Genomic DNA, 19,509 nt, shown 5'->3' with positions numbered 1-19,509 from the left:
CACAGCAAAGAATTTCTTCCTGAGATCTCATCTCAATCTCCCCTCTTTCAGTTTAAAACCATCCCCCCTCGTCCCATGGCTCCCCTCCCTGATCAAAAAGGAGAAATTCCCTGTGACATTAAGCCCCACTCCCAGGGTGGGCAACGGGGTGGGTGAGGCAAGGCTCAGCTGGTGGCAATGATTGAGGGGGTGGTGGCTTCGGGGGTTAAAAGCACTTCCAGCAGCTAGCCTGAGCTTTCCTCTCTCATTACAATGGGTGCTTGAGGTGCTTTATGCTGTAATAAGCATCCCAGCCAGATCTGCTCCTGACTGTGTCCTGGGGCTGGGTGGCTGCTCCTTGCTTGGAGGCTGCATCCAGGTATCGGGGACTGGGAGGTGGGAAAATGGGAAGGGGTGAGGTTGGGACTGGAAGGGGAAAGCAGGAGCAGGGAAATGGGGAAGGAGCCCTGGACAATGGTGAGCTGAGACTGGGGGTACTGGCAGCACAGGTATTCATAGAATCCTAGGATGGTTAGAGTTGGAAGGGACCTTAAAGATCACCTTCTTCCACCCCCAAAAGGGGGAAGCAAGGACTGTTGCAAACCCTGCCTCTCTCCCCTGTGCATCTCCCAGCTTTTGCGATCGGTCAGACTGGGATTTGCAAAGGATTCCTGTGCTTTATACGTTTGTTTGGGGTTTTTTTTGTGAAGCAGAACCAAGTGCCTTGGGGAAGGAGGAGGTTGTGGAAAAGAGTGTGCACCAGCGTAGCTGGAGCTCAGCTGCCCTGTGTGTGCACAACACTGGCAGGATTGGGGCTCAAATTTATCTCATCAACTCCAGTTCTGGTGTTTTCCTTAAAATGCATGACTCTGCAACCTGCCAGCGCTATTCAAAGCAGAGAGCTCCCAGTCCAATGCCCAAAGCCAGATTCAAATCCTTTGATTCAGTCTCGCACTGACAGGGGGCTTTCAGAGCAGATGGGGTGGTTGCACCGTAACATCTCTATAGTGACACAGTGTTTGTTGGCAGCAGAACAGCTTCCCGCAATCTGCTCCCGGACTGGGCGTCCCTGAGGGGGAAAAAAAAAAAGAGAAAAAAAAAAAAATGTTTTGGCCATTTAGCATCATGTGATAATATTTTGTTTGTTTGTTTTGTACCCACGCCGTGTATCCAGTGAGGAAAAATGGATGCTTTTTTAAAGGCAATCCTGGAGCCTTCAGAGCAGGATACGTTTGACCACTTCACACGGATGGAAACACCTTCGACCAGGACCCCGACCTCAGGTAATGGGTGCCCGGGGCTGGGCTGGGGGGGTGCCCTGTGCCAGGGTGATGGGCTGGTCCTGCTGGCCAGGGCAGGGTTAAAGCGGAGAAAACTGGAGGATGCCTCTAGTATGGCCATTTCCCTCATGCTGCTTTCCTGCAAAAACTCTGGCGTTTCTTATTTATAAGCTGAAATATCCACTGGGTTGAAATTTAAACGGAAATACTGGTGATGCTGCACCTAGGTGTCTGTGGCTGGCCGAGCTGAGACGGCCACGTGCTGGGAAATTGTGGCTATATCGTGCTAAATTTGAGTGTTTAATGTTATGTTTGAATTTGGTTTGTTTTGCTGGGTGCTCTGGGCTCAGCCCTCGCTGTGTGTGTCCTCCAGGACTTGGGGGAAACTTGCGTTTCACCCTGGGTTTTGCAGCGGACACTGAAGTCAGGAGTTACCTCCTTAGGAAAGGAACGTGTGCTACGTTCCCTGAAATATCTGAAAATCCTAGGATTTTGTTATGGGCAGCTCAGCAGAAAACAACAAGACTCACTTAAGTTGCTCGTGGCAAGTTCCTTCCCCAGGTGTAAATTCCCTTCTCGCTGATCCCCAGCAATTGAGGGTGATTAGCGGCTAATTACAGCCATTAGTGGCTCATTTCAGGCTGTTTGAGGCTTCACTGCCTGTGTGACCTCAGGCTGGTGGTTGGGGCCGGGAGTATGCATTTGCAGCAGGTAACAAAAATGATTTTCTGTGTTGCTTGGTGTGGTATGATTAATGTGAACATAGCGAGCATTAAACTTGATTTTTTTTTTTTCCTGTTTTAACCGGCCTCTGCAGGGGCACAGGAACATACCTGGGGGTGTGTAATGTCCGCACTTGCATGCAGGAAGCAAACAATTTAAGTGATGTTGGAGTCTAGGATAATTCTTGGTGTTTTGCGTTTCCCTAGGTTTTTTCTACCTTCTTGCAGTTGTGTGTTTAGATGTACCCGATACATCCCTCCCTGCTCTTGTGGCTTTTACCTGCCTGGGACTGCAGCCGGGCTGGAGAGTTTAATGTGGAAGTAGAGGAGAGATGCTCCTATTGCTGAGAGGGTGCCTGATGCTGCAGGTGGCCCTTGCTGTGCCACAGCCCTGTGATCTCAGATCTGCTCTCAGCACCTTCCTATAGTGTTTTCTGCCATTCTTTCAAACTGAAAAAGGGAGATTTAGATGAGATGTCAGGAAGAAATTCTTCCCTGGGAGGGTGGTGAGAGCCTGGCCCAGGTTGCCCAGAGAAGCTGTGGCTGCCCCATCCCTGGAGGGGTTCAAGGCCAGGTTGGAGGGGGCTTGGAGCAACCTGGTCTGGTGGGAGGTGTCCCTGCCCAGAGCAGAGGGTGGGACTGGATGGTCTTTAAGGTCCCTTCCAACCCAAACCATTCTATGATGTCTCTGGGTAGTGGATCCTGTGCATGTGTGTGATCTCCCACTGAGTGTGCATAGCCCCCACATGCCAAGTGTAACCAGGACCCCCGTCCTGGGCTTTGTTTCCAAGCACGGGGTTGCAGCACAAGGACATTTCCAGTTGGAGAGGATATTTTAGATTAAAAAGCTAGGTACTATTTTCTCTGCCTGCAGGCTAATGGGTGTGTGATAGCTCTATATAGCTGTATTCTCTTATTCACAAATAGCCAGGGGATTTTGTTTTTTATATAGGTGTTTCAAATAAAGCTTCAAAAGCCAAAAAAAAAGTATGGAATACAAACAAACAGAAAAGTATGAATTAGCTGGATATTGGTGCTTAGATGGCCCACAATTGTCACTTTGGCATGGGACTGAGAGCTGGCTTGATACCTGTGTGTCTTGGTCAGGACAGCAAGCTCCTCTGTGTCACCTCTGTAAAGGGGGAGCAGCAGTATTTCTGCCTCTGAGCATTGTGTGTGGGGATACACTGAAGGCAAACTGCTCAAGGAGTAGTAGGTCCCCTCTTGGGTACCTGTTGGTGGCTTATGTGGCCTGCAGGGGATGTGTCCCTGGGTGGTGTGATGTGCTGAGACACCCCCCAGCAAGGGCTGTCATCTCAGGGACACTGTTGTGGTCCTTCCATCCCCTGCATGCCCCTAGCAGCAGTCTGGGCCACCAGCGATGGTGCAGGAAGCCCCAGAGATGCTGAGGCCACCACAATCAGCTGATTGAGTGATCCCTGCCCAGTGGCTTGGGTGTCCCTGCCTTGTTCCCCGGGGCTGTGGGAAACTTGCCATCCTGATGGGGCTCAATCGTTCTCCATTGGTACAAGTGTGGCACTTCACAACCCCATGGGATCCCCTGGGCCGGGGCTCGGGGAGGTTCAGGCTGTCCCAAAACCAAATGACTTTCTGAGGTGCAGTCCTGCTCCATCCTGCTCCCACCCCGGTTCCTCCAGCCCTGTCCATGCAGATGTTCGTTGCCACCCAGGTGGAAGGGTTATAACAATGGTGTCTGCTGTGCTTGGGCTGTGGATGGAGAAATGCTGCTGCGGGGGAAGGATGCTCTTTATGGCTCGGCTAGTTTGTACTTGGTGCTGTTGAGCTGCTTTTTCAGCCCTGCTCTATGGGTGGGGATCACGGCTGCTCTGCTTCTGGCTTTTATTTTTCAGACTTGCTTTGTCCCAGGGGATGAGGTGTGTTTCTTGGGGAGCTGCTTTTCGCTCTGGACCCCCAAGTTTTCTTGGGGTGACTGGTCAGCCGTGTTGGAGGAGACGAATGGCGTGTGCTGTATGGAGACAGACAGGCAGATGTATATGTTATGGACTTGGAGCCCTGCCCAGGGGAACATGGAAAGCAGATGTTGGACCGGTGACCTGCTAGATAAGCCATGGGGCCGTGCTTCCTCCTGTGCCTCTGTGGTCTGGCTTGGACGGAGCTGGAATTAGTAACTGCGGAGGTTTGGGTGAGTTCAGCAAAGCCCTGGCTAGTTCGGCTGAAGGGACTGTCTGTCCATTTTGAAGTTCGTATAACAGAAAACCAGATCCAAAAGTCATGTTAAATAGGAATTGAAGTGTGGTCAAGAAATTGAGGTGCTCTGACTCCTTTTTCCTGCTCTTAAAGTAGTCTGGAGGCTGCTATAAGCTCTCCTGGGGTGCCTGTGGGCCAGCTGGAGGTAGCTGGGGTGTTGGGCTGACAGCCTGCTCTGCCCATCCCCACTCATTAGACACCACGGGGGGCCAGTGTTGGTTAACTGGATTTGGGAGCCAGCCTCTGGTCCTTCTCCATCTACCACAGAAATGAACAGAAGCTGAGGGTTTAGGCTGAATCTTCAGATCCATATGAACTTCAGACCCAAAGAAAGTTGCAAGAGGGTGCCATCCTTAGCTGGACTTTACAAACTTACTGACTTCCACTAGTGAAGGAGCAGGAGATATCTGACCTTTTTTCCTTTTTATTGTCCTCTGCTGTGTCACCTCACCCTTGCTCACTAGACTGTGATAACTGAGCAGTTCTCATGCTCCAGACAATAGAAGAGGGTCCTAATTAAACTCTGCCCAGAGCCATGCAGCAGCCTGGGCATATCCTGGTTGTGCTGGCAGCGCTGCTGGGGCTGTATGTGGTGTGTAACAGCAGCTTTGCATGCAGGACAGCAGTGTCTGCATTCTGGCTGCCCTGAGCACCCCAGGTGTGCTTGTGCCAGGGCAAATGAATAGTAGAATGGTTTGGGTTGGAAGGGACCTTAAAGACCATCCAGTCCCACCCCCTGCCCTGGGCAGGGACACCTCCCACCAGACCAGGTTGCTCCAAGCCCCATCCAACCTGGCCTTGAACCCCTCCAGGGATGGGGCAGCCACAGCTTCTCTGGGCAACCTGGGCCAGGCTCTCACCACCCTCGCAGCAAAGAATTTCTTCCCGAGATCTCATCTCAATCTCCCCTCTTTCAGTTTAAAACCATTCCCCTCCCTGATCAAGAGTCCCTCCCCGTCTCTCCTGGAGCCCCTTTAGGGACTGGAAGGGGCTCTAAGGTCTCCCTGGAGCCTTCTCTTCTCCAGGCTGAACCCCCCCAACTCTCTCAGCCTGTCCTCACAGCAGAGGGGCTCCAGCCCTCGCAGCATCTCTCTGGCCTCCTCTGGCCCCGCTCCAACAGGTCCATGTCCTGATGTTTGTGGTCCCAGTACTTCAGGGAGGTCTCCCCAGAGCAGAGCAGAGGGGCAGAATCCCCCCCCTCGCCCTGCTGGCCACACTGCTGGGGATGCAGCCCAGGATGCAGGTGGTTTCTGGGCTGCCAGCACTTGTTGCTGGTTCATGTTGAGGTTCTCATCCACCATCACCCCCAAGTCCTTCTCAGGGCTGCTCTCAAATCCATTCTCTGCCCAACCTGGATTTGTGCTAGGGATTGCCCTGACCCAGAGCAAATGAGGGATGCTGGCCCCAGGTTGTGCCAGCCTGGGTCTGCTGCTGCAGGGGGATAGCTTCTGGGTCTGGTCTGCCTTCCTTTTGCTGACTTCAGGGTATGAATGTAACAGGAGGAGGAGCTGGTGAAACTGAGCAAAGAAACTATTCCCTCCCCAAAATATAAAGCGATTCCAAGTGTGCTGGGACCTCGGGGGTGTTTACAGCTCAGCCGGGTTGGTGCTGGTTGGTGAGGGTCCCAGCCCTGGCTCTGGACACTGGTGCCTGTGTCTGCCCTGGTGGGGTGTGACATTCCTCCAGCCCTGGCTCCTGGCTGCAGCTTGGACGTGGCAAATAAACGGTTTGCTGCAGAATAGGAAGGTTTCTGTGTGAGCTGCTGGTTCTCTGCAGCCTGAGGTTTCTTTGCTCTTAAAAAAACCTCTAAGGAATTAATTATATTCTGTCTTGCCCATAGGCTGTGCTTACAGTTAAGCTTAAAGGGGTTTGATAATGCATGGCTAGAGAGAGGAGACAAAAAAATTGCTGCAGGGGAGGCATGATTGGTTTTGCTGAGAAGGAGAACTTCATAGTACTGGAGTGATTTTTCCTTTTGGAGTGAGGAACAGCACTATTGTGAAATACACACTGGAGAGGATGTTTTGAGGGACTTGTGCCTTTCCTGCTCTAAGCCATATGTGCAGATGGAACAGCTTCAGCCCTGGCTGACTGTCAGGGCAGATTAGGAAAACTAATTGGATCCAAATGGCCTGATTTGGCCCTTCTGACTGTGGAGTATCTGAAGTGCAATGGGTGATCTGGGGAGCTAAATGCCCCTTGTCTGGGGTTGAGTCCCACAGGTGATGGACTGGATGTGGCTGATGGTTCAGAAGGGACTGGACTCTGGAAGCCCAGCATCTCAGAGGGGGCTTAACCTTTTGCTAAGGAAGCTCCAACCCAGGGTGTGTCATGGTTGGCAACACAAATCTGTGCATGTTTTTGGAAATAGTGGTCTGTACTTCCATTTGAGGGTGCTTCTCTTTTTTTTGGAATCAACCAGCTTTATGAAGTGTTTCATCTGAAACATCCTTTTCCTACCATCCCAGGGAAGGGGCATCCTTGTGGGGCACTTGCTATAGCACCTCTTTGCTCTTGTTTTTTGGCTCTTACCCTCTTAACTTTGCAGCTCGGGGGTGTATGTGTGTGTTGTGTTCTGATTCTCACTTTCATTTTCTGTGAAATGGAGATAATGGCAGAAGCAAGCGGAGGACCTTGTAAAGCTGAAAGGAGCCCCGCAGAGGGCTGAGCTGTTCTCCAGGGACAGCTATGCAGAAATTCAAAGTGATATTTTCTTGATCACAGCTTAGGAAAAAGAATGCTCTAAGTGATTAATTCAGTGACAAGCACTCGTATTTCTGAAGAAACTTGTGTTACTGGTGTCCAGGCTTCTTCTGGTGTTGGTTTCCCTTGGAAATTGTATCAAAAGCTTCCTTGCAGGAATGTGTGAGGAATGCGGGAAACTTGCAAGCAAATACCTTGGGGATGCTTGTAGAAAAGCAGAGTGAAGTTTTTCAGCTGTGGATGACTGATGTGAAGGCTTCAGTGTGAGATCATGTGTCCTGCTGGGACCTCTGTCCCTCTGAGCAGCTGCCTGGTGGCCTCGGTCAGGCCAGAGGGGTCCAGGGCTGAGTCCTGCTGATGGAGCAGCAACTCGCCTGCAGAAAAGGATTAACAGTTTCCCTGGCAGTTGCTCTAGAAATCGCCACCAAGCTCCTCAGATCACTTCGGATGTGCTCCTTATATTTATACTGTACTTCTGGCCAGCTCTAGCATCCTCGATGTCTGTGTGTGTGTCTGGGGAGTGTGTGAGTAAACTTAGCTCTAGCCCTGACCTCCTTCTCACCTAGATTCATCTCATGACCTTCTGACTTAAATCTTTTTTCCCTTATCCGTGTGTTTCCACAGCTTTCAGAAAGCTGCTGCCATCTAAAGGGCACAAAAACAGTTCTACAGCTAGAAAACCGTGGAGGTGGAGTGCACTTGAGTCAGTGTGTCCTGGTTCACAGATGCCTGTGGAGGTCTCCTTTGGGATTAGATATGTTCTTCTGAGAAAAACTTGTGCCTGATCTCCAGTTTGTGGTTAAAAGCAATGCTGGTGGCATTGAATTAGTAACCAACTGTATAAAAGCTTGATGATGTGTTGTTAAAGTGATTGGGGGATTCATCACTGGCTTCACAGAACACCAAGTGTCCTTTGGGTTTGCTCATGGGGATCAAAGCTGTGAAGGATGGTCCTCAGAGCTGGACTTCAAGTGGATCTTAGTCAAAGCCAGCTTCTGTAGTAGACCAGGGGATCCATGGATAACAAGAAACCCTGTATTTGTGAAAAGACAGGGGTTTTATAGAAATCAGGTGTCAGATTTCTATAGCTTTGTGTGTGTAGTTACCAAGCTGAAGGCAAGAAGGACAAGCAGACCTTGCATCCTGAGGAAGCCTTTGGTTTAGCTTTTTCTGGCTTGCTTGTAGGACTTGGTGAGGGCTGCTTTCCCTCTTGATGAGATGTGGTCTAAAAATGGGGAGGATTTCCTGTGCTAAGTGAAACTGTGGGTTGACAAAGTTATGGCAGATATGGAAGGGGTCACACAAGTGATGACATGAGTGCTCTGACTCTTTCCCTGTTGTCAAAGCTGTTCACAGCTGCATCTGTTAAAACTGATTTCCCAGCCCTGGATTACAAAGGAAAGGTTTGGTTAGAGAAGGGCAGCTCAAATGCAAAAGCCAGTTCTCTTGGGGCAATTCTGCTACCCTCCTGTGACATTCTTGATGGATATATGGATTGGTATTTCGCATTTTAAGATAGACAAATTGTTCCGTGGTGTGTGGCATCCATCAGCTTTGTTCAGGCTGTAGGAAAATGAAATCCTCAAGAGGCTCCTTCAAGTGATCTCAATGGCTCAGGTCATTCCAGGAGGCTCCCAAAAAGACACAAAACCCTCCATAACTCAGCAACCACAATTCCTTGAGGGATTTTTTTTTCCTGGACTTGTAAAACCTTCATCCTCCTGTGCAGACTGAGACTCTGAGAGAAGCATCGCAGACTCTGGGGCAGGGGGGGAGCTGTGGTGGGGTGTTTGGGGAGAAACCAGAATCTGCTGAAGCTAAACCACTCCAGAAAGTCATTTGAGTAAATAAATGTGACAATCCCTGTGGATAAACTAAGCAAGCCATGTGCAAGAGAGGTTTTGCTGCTTGTGTGCACCAGCCCCTTCCTGAGTTATATTTGGTGGTGGGTCCGAGCAGGGTTTCCTTTTATGCCCTGGCCTTTGTTCTGCTTTCGTTTGTTGTTTAGGAGTGAGGGACTGGGTCATCCTGGGTTTTCTAAGGGTGGGCCGGGGGGATGTTCCCTTCCCTTGGAAGATTAATTGTACGCACCTGGTATTTCTGTTCTCAGGGCTAATTTGGCTGGATACTGAACATTCCCGCCTTGCATTTTTAGCGTGGCAGGCGGGTGTCGCAGCCTTGCAGTACCTTCCTGCTAAAAACAGATGGTATTTCAGTCCCTGGCTCACATCGGGTGCTGCACCCGGAGCAGCTCATGGACAGAAAGGCGTGTTCACACACCCTGCTCCTCCTGAACGGCATCTCTGGGGAATGTGGGGTGCGTCAGGGATGTGCCTGGGCTTTCACAGCACCCACATTTAAGGTGGTTGGGTGGTGAGATGAGCTTGTCCATTGTTGGCCCATCTCCAGGGCCATAAGACTGCTCCGAGGGCTGGAGCCCCTCTATGAGGACAGGCTGAGAGAGTTGGGGGGGGTTCAGCCTGGAGAAGAGAAGGCTCCGGGGAGACCTTAGAGCCCCTTCCAGTCCCTAAAGGGGCTCCAGGAAAGCTGGGGAGGGACTGTTTGCAAGGGCATGTAGTGATAGGATGAGGGGCAATGGTCTTAAACTAGGGCAGGTTAGATTTAGATTAGATGTTAGGAAGGAGTTCTTTACACCAAGGGTGGTGAGACACTGGAACAGGTTGCCCAGAGAGATGGTGGAAGCCCCATCCCTGGAGACATTCAAGGTCAGGCTTGATGAGGCTCTGAACAACCTGATCTAGGTTGGGGGTTGGATGCTGCAGGGGGGTTGGACCAGATGACGTTTAAAGGTCCCTTCCCACCCAACACATTCTATGAGCCACTCCTGCTCCATTTCAAAGGGCCAGGTTGCTCATGAAGGGTTACAAACCTGCAAAGCCAAAAGCAGGGTTTGGACATCACTGGAGCAAGGATTTTTATTATTTTTTTTTTTTTTGCATACAAAGCAATCCTGCTGGCTTAGAGTTATGGAGATATTTGGGCAATGACAGATCCTGTGGGTCTCCAGCTGGAGCAGAGTGCTGATGGGTGGGAGATGGGCTGGGGCCAGCCAGGAGCGAAGGCATGTCAGGGACAGCAAGGGCCAAGACAGCACCCTGTGGCAGCAATGTCATGCTCCAGGCACAGTGTCACCCCTCAGCCTGGCAGAGCAGCCCAGTCACTAACTGGGGGAGCTGGCTGGGAAAGGTTTTCCTGTGCTAAAGGAGAATTTCATGACAAAATGAAAACAAACAGTGCAAATTTTCCAGTGTGAGAGATCATTTTAACTGAAAGGTGAAGTCTTCTGTTCTCTTGCCTGATCAGGTTTTTGATGCAAAGTGGATATTTTCCAGTTGGAGATTTTTTTTCATCTTGTCAGAAAGTCAACAACTCTGAAGAGCAGATTTACTCAAGCAAAATAGTTTCTAGCCACTTCAGCTTGTTAGTGCTGTTGAGATTGGATGTTGCCTGATCTGAATACCTCTGTATAAAAGACTTTTTTTCCATGGTTAAAGAGTGGGATGTTAGTTAAAGCAGAAAAAAACAAAACAGAAGAGTCTCCATCCTCAGAGTTAGCCAAAATCTGACAGGACAGTGCTGAGCAACCTGCTGCTGCTGACCCTGCTGTGAGTAGGCCACAGCAGGTGATCTCCAGAGGTGCCTCCAGCCTCAGCTGTTCTGTGATATAAAATCACAGAATATCTGCAAATAAAGCAATGTGCTTTAAGACTTAGGGGCTGCCCCATGAAAGGGAAGTATTGGAAACCACAGAGGCTTGACCTCTTGCTCAGTGAAATTCCTTCTGGCTGCTGCTGGAGATAGTGGCTTATAAGCACAGCTCCTTCATGGTACTTCTAAAACAGCCTGGAGAAAGTGGCAAGGTCGGATGTGCTGCAGAGGTTGGGCTCTGTTGGCTAAATGCAGTCCTTGCTCCAAATTTCTTCCAGGCTGGGAAGGCAGGGAAGTGAGGAGAAAGCCCGGTTGAAAGCTTTGCCTCCTGCCGTGGAGTTGTGGAGAAGCTGTTTTTTGTGGCTGCCTCAGTCTTTCAGGATATCCATGGAAGAGTAGCTCCATCCCTTGGTCTTCACCTGCTGGAAAGCTACACAGCTGCATGAGGTTCCTTCCTCCTTGAGATGAGTTTGTCCTGATGCCGTGACCAGCAGGCAGGCTGTCTGCAGCTCAGCCCGTCGACTGGGTACCAGACAGGCCTTGTTGGTGTAGGACCACAGAGAGCTTCATGCTGCCACCTTCAGTGCCATTTCCAGGCTGTGGGATAACAGCAGCCACCACCACTGAAGGGCTGCTGCTGACAGACAGGGATGGATATGGTCCCTTAAGGGAAAGGTGGCCTCTCTGGGAGTGAGCAGGTATCACCCTGGCTCTCAGACCAGGCTGCTGGGTGAGAGGAGATGTCTTCTGTGTCACCACCTGATCTGATCTTCTCTGTTCAGCCTGCAAGTGAGAAACCATTCACAGCCAGAAATGGCGATGCCTGTTCAAGTGAATATGGGAGAGTGATTCTCCAGCAGCTGCTCACAAGCTGTTAGTGGGGACCTGCCAGGGCGGTGTTTGAGCTGCTGCTGAACCATTCAGTGGGAAGGATTTGAGGTCTCCTCGAGAGCTCCAGCCAGCACAGGGAACTCCACTGGGGTTCTCAAGCTGAACTTGGATCATGGGTCCAAGCTGTCCTTGGAGTGTCGGAGCATCCTTTCTAGATTGCTGCACATGCACTGTTTCTTATTCTTGTGTTTTGTTGAGTCACGTTATAGTCCATCTCAGTGAAAGGGAAATATGTGGCTTCCCTGAGGAACCTGCTTCCTGTCTGCGAAAGTGTTGGGACTACAGACAGCAAAACAGGGAGGGAGGTGCAGGGAGGAGAAAGTAGGAACCCAGGGCATCCTGCTTGTTCCTGTGGGGTGCGGGAACAGTCACAAGCCCAGCAATGTTCAAGTTAATGTTATGGCTGTTTCAAGTGACAAAAAGGCACCTCTAAACTGCTGGGTGGAGCCCTTGGTACTTCTGTGGGGTGTTCCACAGGTGTGGAATATACACATGATCCCATCCAGGAGTTTTTTCACAGGAAAGGGGGTCTGAATTGAATTGGTCAGATAGAGCTAACTGTGGCTGTGACATTAGATAACCAGGTGAGCATCAGCAGAAATGACTCCTCAGCAGTTAAAGTTGGCTGCCACCGGGATCTTGCCTGTCAAGTTAAGCTTACTGCAGAGGCTAATAGCACAGTAATTAAGGTAAAACAAATACTATCTTGAAGCTGTGCCTGTAACTTGAATCACGTAGCTCTATTTTTGATGTGAGGCTTGATTGGAAAACCTTGTGTTTAATTTGTGTTGCATTAGTCTGATGGCAGATGATTTTGTGGGCTGAGTGTGAGCCAGATCTGCTGTCATAAAGCTCTGGCTCCGCTAATGCAGGGCTGATTTACAGGGTGAGGACTTGCGCCAAGTCTCCTTGCTGTGCTGTTATAACCTGTATTGTTCAGGCATCTGCTGGGGTGGTGTTTGAGGACAACCAAGGAGTAAGGAGGCTGTGAGGAGGGAGAAAATACTTGCTTTTCCTTCCTGTGGGTCAATGTTTTTATATTTTTCTGTTACAGATGGCCCTATCTGTAAATGAGGCCAGATCTATACCTGGATTTGAGTTTTTGTTGGGCTTCAGCATCTCCCTGTACCTCAGTCTGTGTTAAATGTGGGAGAAAATGACTGGCACAGAGAAAATGCCTGCTTTCACCATAGCCAAAATATACTGGGTTGTTACATAGGACATGGATGCAGAGATTGTCTGGGTGGGCAGGTCCCAGGGAAGAAAGTAGAAAGGACCTCTGGCAGCAGCAGTGCATGCCCTGGGGCTTTCTGCTCTCCTCTGCAGCAGCAATGTCATCACTCCTATTTGCTGCCCAATAAACACACACTGATGTCAGCTCTAGTTATGCCCGAGACCCTCCTGCAGCCTGGCTGCTTGGTGACAACCTCTTCAGCCTTGGCAGAGCCAGGCTTCACAACATCATGAGCAAGCCCGAGCTTTGTAAACATCCTTCTGAGCACAGGTCTGAGCTGTTTCTCTGGATGAGAGTGGACTTCAGGGAAACATAGAATAGGTTGGTTTGGAAGGGACCTTAAAGACCATCCAGTCCCAAGTCCCTGCCCTGGGCAGGGACACCTCCCACCAGACCAGGTTGCTCAAAGCCCCCTCCAGCCTGGCCTTGAACCCCTCCAGGGATGGGGCAGCCACAGCTTCTCTGGGCAACCTGGGCCAGGCTCTCACCACCCTCACAGCAAAGAATTTCTTCCCCAGATCTCAGCTCAATCTTCCCTCTTTCAGTTTAAAACCATTCCCCCTTGTCCTATGGCTCCCCTCCCTGATCAAGAGTCCCTCCCCAGCTTTCCTGGAGCCCCTTTAGGGACTGGAAGGGGCTCTAAGGTCTCCCCGGAGCCTTCTCTTCTCCAGGCTGACCCCCCCCAACTCTCTCAGCCTGTCCTCACAGCAGAGGGGCTCCAGCCCTCACAGCATCTCTCTGACCTTGCTCCAACAGGTCCATGTCCTTCCTGTGCTGAGGACACCAAAGTTGGACACAGCACTCTCATAGTCTCTGACCCCATCCCAGCTTTAGGCTCAGCCTCCAGGTTCAGAGTGTTAGCCCTGAGGGTGCCATTCCCATGGCACCTCTTGGACCTCAGCCCAGCTACCTGTAGTAGACTTGGTGTAGCTTTTCTGGAGGCAGCCAATGGCTTGGTGGAAGGTGGGCTTGGTGGAAGGTGGGCTTGGTGGAAGGTGGGCTTGGTGGAAGGTGGGCTTGGTGGAAGGTGGGCTTGGTGGAAGACCCCATTCACTTGCTGTTGGATGATGAAATGAACTGGGCTGCTGCAGAGCGTTTTGGCCACAGCAACTGTGATCCCAGCCTGGAGAGCTACCTGGGAGGTGCTGATCTCTACCTGGATTTTGGGTTTTTGGCTTGCCTTGTGTCAAGTTTCACCTAATGCTTCACCCTGCTGGAGATGGAGCAAGTGGCATGTTGTGAGGGGGAAGCCCTGGCTGTGAGAAAATCCTCTTTCCCTGATGTTAGATGAAGTCCTTAACCTGTGTGCAGTGCCTTCGCAGCCCTTCCCTGCTGTGGGAATAATGTGAACTTTTGACTCTTTCTGACTAATGCTTAAGCTGCTCTCCCTCCCTGCCTGTGCTGCCAGCCTGGTTTCTCTCCCTTCATTTTCCTGATTTCATCTGATCCCGAAGCCAGCCCTGGTTGTGTGCAGAATAACCACAGTGTGTTTGAACCACCAGCACTGGGGATTTTTTTACTGCTTGTTTGAAGAACCAGAGGTGTTGGAGCTGTGGCAGGGTGCCTGGGAGGGCGTTGCAGGTGACTCCATGGTGCAACCTCCCTGAAGCAAACTAACTCCATGGATTTCTACAACAGGAATCCTGGGATGTGGCTGGGACAGCAGGAAGCTCAGTGTTTGCCTAAGTATTGCCCTGATTACCTGAAGGTTTGAAGGCATCTACACTGCTGGCTCAGAGCTGCTGGGGTCTCCTACACAAGCTGTTCTTAGGGAAGGCACCCTTGGTGGGACAGGACCCATGTCTTTGTGCTCTACTCTGGGTACAAGACTTGGAGCATCACTGTCAAGGTGCACATAAACCCTGCAGGAGGCACAGGGTGTGTTGTCTGGAGGAATCTGGATGGAAAATATTGCCATGATCTGGCCAGCTTGCAGTGAGAAATGACCATCCTTTCAGGGACAAATTGGCTGATGTCTTAGGAAAATGATTACTAGGAAAAATGTGGTCATTACTTGCCCATTGGTAGGACTAAGACTATTTAGCTCTGATATTCCTCACTGTCAGACACCTGAAGGAGAAACAACAGGGTGATGCTGGACCAAGAAAGCTTGTAATGACTTCTGTCAGCTTGTTGCTGCTTAAGCAAGCCTGAAATTTGGGGTTGGGGAGTTTTTTCTGGAAAGCTTTCCAAAACATAGGCTTTGGCTGTCAGAAATAAGGCACCCCTTGAGAATGGTCACAGGGTGGCTTTGCTCTCCAGCGTGTGCCTTGCCAACCATGTGCCCTGGTGCTCTCCCTGCTCTGGCACCTCTGGGTTACCAGAGGGAAGGTGCCATAGCTTTCCTGGACATTAATTTGGAGACAACATCAGAAAGTATAACCTCATGTGACTTGAAAGCCACAAACACCAGGATTTGTGGTAGGTTTTATGGAAACTCTACCATAGGAGTATCCCGTGCCTGTGTAATAACATGTTGGTGGAGAAAAGCAGTGCAGGAAAACTAGGAAAGCTCCAACTCTGATGTACGTTGTTCTGTACACAGGGAACTCTGTCTTCTCTGGGAAGGTTTATATGGATAAAATTACATGTGTGAATAAGCTTTTTGGAAGATCCAGCTCACAACAAGGTTGCTCACTGCTTAGTGTGAGCTGTGGGAGGTTTGCAGGAGTCATTTAAAGCAGAATCTACGCTAAAATAACTCCCTGGGCCAGCTCATTTCCAGGCAAAATGCTGCTGAGTCACAAAGTGTGACTGAAATTGTACGGTCTTTAGAAATGTATTTACTCACAAACATGTGAGAGATCCTGGATTTTACTCAGTTTTTTGGTGTAGGGCATCCCATAGGGCTTCTGAGGGTGTTCGTCTGGCTGTTAATCAAGGTCTATGACTCTACTCCAGGGGGTTTATTTTTATTACCAGGGTGTTTACAAACATCAGAATGTATGGGATCCCACTTTATGTGTAGGGTAGCACTGGGGTGCTTTTAACATAACTTGGGATAAGTGGGAACATTGATAGCAGCCCCCCAGCCTGCTGGGGTTGGAATCAGGTGGGTGAGGGGTGGTGGTGGCCCCTCTGGTAGAGTTGGGTAAGGAGCCTTCTTTCAGGCAGTTCCCCTCGGTGCTGAGCCACCAGCCAAAGACTCCTGCCAGGTCAAGCCCTCTGCATTGGCCCAGCCAGCAGTGGAACAGGCATGTGTGACTGGAGGGAAGCCTGGATGGAAAGGAAAACATTGAGGAACCTCTGTTTCTTCAGTGGTTTTGAAGACACTTATGGCCATTGGTACTTTAAGAGCTCTGGAGCAGCGCTTGCTGCAATCTCAGCAGTAGCTTTCTCTGCTTTGCAGTGGTCAGTTATGTTTCCTGAGCCAAAAGCTCCTCTGGGAGGTGCAGTAGGATGTCAGAGATGTGGGGACATGTCCCTTCCCTGCCACAAACAGGTGTGCCTTAATGCTGGGTTCTGGGGGTGTTGTTGGTATGCTCCTGGCTTGTTCTACCTCTTAGTGGAAATCTGTATCCCACTTGTGTCTTTGAAAACCATGAGCCAGCAATGTGCCCATGTGGCCAAGAAGGCCAATGGCATCCTGGAGGGCATCAGGAAGAGTGTGACCAGCAGGTCAAGGGAGGTCATCCTCCCCCTCTGCTCTGCCCTGATGAATCTGGAGCACTGGGCTAATTCTGGGCTCCCCAGTTCAAGGACAGGGAACTGCTGGAGAGGGTACAGCAGAGGGCTGCAAAGATGATGAGGGCACTAGAACATCTCTCTGAGGAGGAAAGGCTGAGGGACTTGGGTCTTTTTTGTCTGGAGAAGAGGAGACTGAGGGGGGATCTCATCAACACCTATAAATACTTAAAGGGTGGGTGTCAGGAGGCTGGGGCCAGTCTTTTTTCAGTGGTGACCAGTGACAGGACAAGAGGAAGTGGGCACAAACTTGAACAGAGGAAGTTCCACCTAAACATGAGGAGGAACTTCTTTCCTGTGAGGGTGGCAGAGCCCTGGAACAGGCTGCCCAGAGAGGTGGTGGAGTCTCCATCTCTGGAGATGTTCCTGTGCGACCTGCTCTGGGTGGACCTGCTTTGGCAGGAGGGTTGGACTGGATGATCTCCAGAGGTCCCTTCCAACCACATATCATTCTGTGAAAACAAATGTCACAGGCTTTCTTTGAAAGATGCTTTTGGGAAGCAAAAAATTTGACTTGATTGCACAAACATGTTTGTTTGATAAAAACATATTTGTAAATGTGCTCCTGAGTATTTTTATATATATATGTATATATATGTACAGAAAGTGGTGATGACACTGCTAATTGTTCTGAAAGTCCATTTCTGGGAAGTTTTTGTGGATGGAAGAAAAAAATTGCCTGGTTTTCCTGTCCGGTCACCGAGGTTTACTGTGCAGTAGCAACATTCCCAAGTAGGCACTGTGCATATTCGTGAAACTTTGTAAAGCTCATTATTTCATCCATTTGTATTGTGTTAATTAGGTGGGTTGTGCATTGATCTAATCAGTTTTGGATTCTTCTGCATGGTAGCCTGGCGATACAGCATGTAAAAGAGGAATCTGAATTCTTCATACTCATTTCTCACAGCCCGGTGCTTTGTGCAGTTGTTGGCATGAGCAAGAAATTGCTGTGTCTATTGCAGCAGTATCGGATTTTGGATGGGGAAAGATCCTGCAGGCTCTGGGCACTGAAGGCAAATATAACAGAAAGAGGAGATTATTCACTCCTTGTTTGGGGCTGCAAAGGGTTAACAGCTGCCTGAGCTCATAGACCAGAGTTATGGAAGTTGAGCAATCTGGGATTTATTAGAGGAAACTCAAACTGGGAATTAAGAGAGCTCCAACCAGTAGGAAAGCTTTCTCAGAGGTCTGAAGTGAGTTTTCTCCGAGCTAAGCACTGATTTGAAGTGGCCATGCCAGAATTTCTTGCAAGGGCCTCCGGGAAGTGAAGGACGAACAGGCTGATCTGTCTGGACGGTCCCACCAGCTTAGCATGTAACTTTTATTGCTCTGTTGTGTTCCCCTCGCCCGGGCTGACAAAGCGCCCATTGTTCCTCCTGGCACCGCTTCTTCTTCTGCACCCCGTGGAGAAGCCGCTGGCTGATCGGGATCTTGTTCCCTCTGGACAAGGAAGTTACGTTCTCCCTGAGGATTCATGGTGCCCCAAAGGGATCAAGGAGGCATAAAACATGCTGGAAGGGTGGCTTATGGCCAGATGTTGGGGACCAGAAAGGGCTCCTCTCTCTGCCCAGAGGAGGTGGCTTTTCTTTACATCTGGGCTTCTTTGCACAGGTGATCAAGAGGTTACAAGTGAATGCATGTCCATGGAAAAAAATGCCTGTGAGCCAGGAGAAATAAAGGATGTGAAACTGTGGAGCAGGCAGCTGGATGGTGCTGAGGCATCAGCGAAACAGAAGCTGACGCATGGCTGGGACTGGTTGCCTCTATAAAACGCCTCTATCGGATGCGTCTGCAGATGCACCCTGGGTTTTTGCTTTCCTCCCTCAAAATCACACAGTTAACTGGGAAAATATCATTCTCCCAACTCCTCTGCTGTTCCCCTGATGGGAGGTTCTTGCATGTCCTGGGCTGCTCACCATGGGCCATTCCTGCGATCTGTCCCCACGCTCGGTGGGATCACACACTTTCTGCTGGCACCAGGGTCACACTCAGTACTTGCTGCAGGAAAATAGGGTCTTTATTTTCCGTGTGTCTTCAGCCTTTTGTACTAGGGCTGTCCTAAAATGACCCTACTGCCCTGGCCTTGTGCTGTATATTTTCAGGAAGGGGAAAGTGTGGTGCATCTCCAAATGAGCTTGGAAGGTCTCTGTTTCTGCTCGTGCTGCTGAGTGGGTGAGGTGGGGAAATGCCTGTAAATGGCAGGAGTTGCACCATGCCCTGGTGTTAATGGGACTTTCATCCTATAAATGGTGGCTGCTGTGTCAGGGTTGGTCTTATCTGGTGTTTTGCTTGCTCGGAGGCATTGACCTCTTGAGGAAGATGGATACCTGTTTTCTTCTCTGTCTTTATTGCTCTCCAGCAGCACTTACAGCTGCTTGGCTGCCTGCAGAGGACAAGCTCTTCCTACCATCCATGGGTAGAAAGTGCCCTGAAGGTGTGAGGAGCTTCAGGATGAGCAGTGCGGTGGGATCTGTGCCAAACTCTTACAGTCTTTGAGGTGGCAGGGGTTCATGGAGGGTCAGGTTCATACGTGCACCTTTATGCGCTTGGATAAATCTCTGCTTTTGCCAAGATGAGATGAACAGTTCTGTTGTGTTGTATAGATGTCCTGTCCACAGTGGCTCATGTTGTTTCTGGGCTGATCCAAGCCCTGTGGGCACTGGTGCAGGAAACAGGTTGGGGCAAAACTGTGTTGTGTAACGCTTCCACAAAGAAAGCGCTGAGGGATGTCCTCAGCCATGCTGGGAGCAGCAGCACATGTAAACTGGTCCTTGCTGGGACAGGAGCCTCTGCATGGAGGGGGAGCTGGGCTTCTGGGGGCTGGTGTGGGCTTGATAGCTGGAGGCTCATAAGTGATGATGAGCCCAAGGCAACCTGTCCTGGCTCCCAGGCTGTGGCCTGGAACACGGTGTATCAGCTGGATGAAAGAAGATGCATCTCAAGTCTGGAAATACTCAATGGAGTGGGTGTGAGAGCTGCAGACCCCTTCGAAAAGGGGCTGCATTCAGCAAATGGTATTTGCAGTGTCCCTGGGCATCTGTGCAGCTTTGTGAGCCCTGGTCCTTGGTGGGACACGCTGGGCTCTATCCCTTGGGCTGCTGCAGGCAGTAAAAGCTTC

At 50.3% G+C, this 19,509-nt stretch overlaps 1 protein-coding gene across 1 annotated transcript in view; it reads left to right on the top strand.

Moving 5' to 3' along the window:
* Positions 1–1,151: 1,151 nt before the first annotated feature.
* Positions 1,152–19,509, top strand: part of TEKT3 (tektin 3) — an 87,793-nt gene continuing 69,435 nt past the window's right edge. The window contains exon 1 of the mRNA XM_074160183.1: positions 1,152–1,262. The gene's annotated coding sequence lies outside the window, so the exon portion shown is untranslated. The remainder of the gene's footprint in view (positions 1,263–19,509) is intronic.

Source organism: Numenius arquata, chromosome 17 (genome assembly GCF_964106895.1).
Source record: "Numenius arquata chromosome 17, bNumArq3.hap1.1, whole genome shotgun sequence".
NCBI lineage: Eukaryota > Metazoa > Chordata > Aves > Charadriiformes > Scolopacidae > Numenius > Numenius arquata.
Note: the sequence above shows the minus strand (reverse complement) of the source record. Positions and strands in the feature narration are given on the sequence as shown.